Genomic DNA, 422 nt, shown 5'->3' with positions numbered 1-422 from the left:
GGGCTCGTCCGGGATTTGAACCCGGGACCTCTCGCACCCTAAGCGAGAATCATACCCCTAGACCAACGAGCCACTCGTCTTCACCCAGTGAATAATATATGAAAATGAGGTTCAATCAACACTTAGATTATCTCATGAGATGTAACTTTGCTAAGAGATGATGAACATTTTTGTCACAAATAAGTTTTGAAAGTGTTCTTAATGCCAGATGTTGGTTGAAAATGCATGGTTATAGACTTGTACGAAAAGCAATATCACTTTGCTATAACAAAAATAATGAAATGGGAACCAATATTTAATGACATTTCTAACTTTACTCACCACATACTCTAACACTCTATTGAGATTACTAAAACTCAGGTCGCAAAAGTCTTCGTGTATTGTCCTTATTATTGTCTATTCATCCCAGAAAAATAAAACTA

At 36.5% G+C, this 422-nt stretch overlaps 1 non-coding gene across 1 annotated transcript; it reads right to left on the bottom strand.

The window, feature by feature from the left end:
* TRNAP-AGG (transfer RNA proline (anticodon AGG)) lies at positions 1 to 72 on the bottom strand. Its single transcript has one exon. It is a non-coding gene; the product is annotated as a tRNA-Pro (tRNA).
* Between the last annotated feature and the right edge of the window lie 350 nt (positions 73 to 422).

Source organism: Petromyzon marinus, chromosome 35 (genome assembly GCF_048934315.1).
Source record: "Petromyzon marinus isolate PM22_M1 ecotype Great Lakes invasive population chromosome 35, UKy_Petmar_22M1.pri1.0, whole genome shotgun sequence".
Classification (NCBI taxonomy): domain Eukaryota; kingdom Metazoa; phylum Chordata; class Hyperoartia; order Petromyzontiformes; family Petromyzontidae; genus Petromyzon; species Petromyzon marinus.
This window is presented reverse-complemented; position numbering and strand designations above follow the sequence as displayed.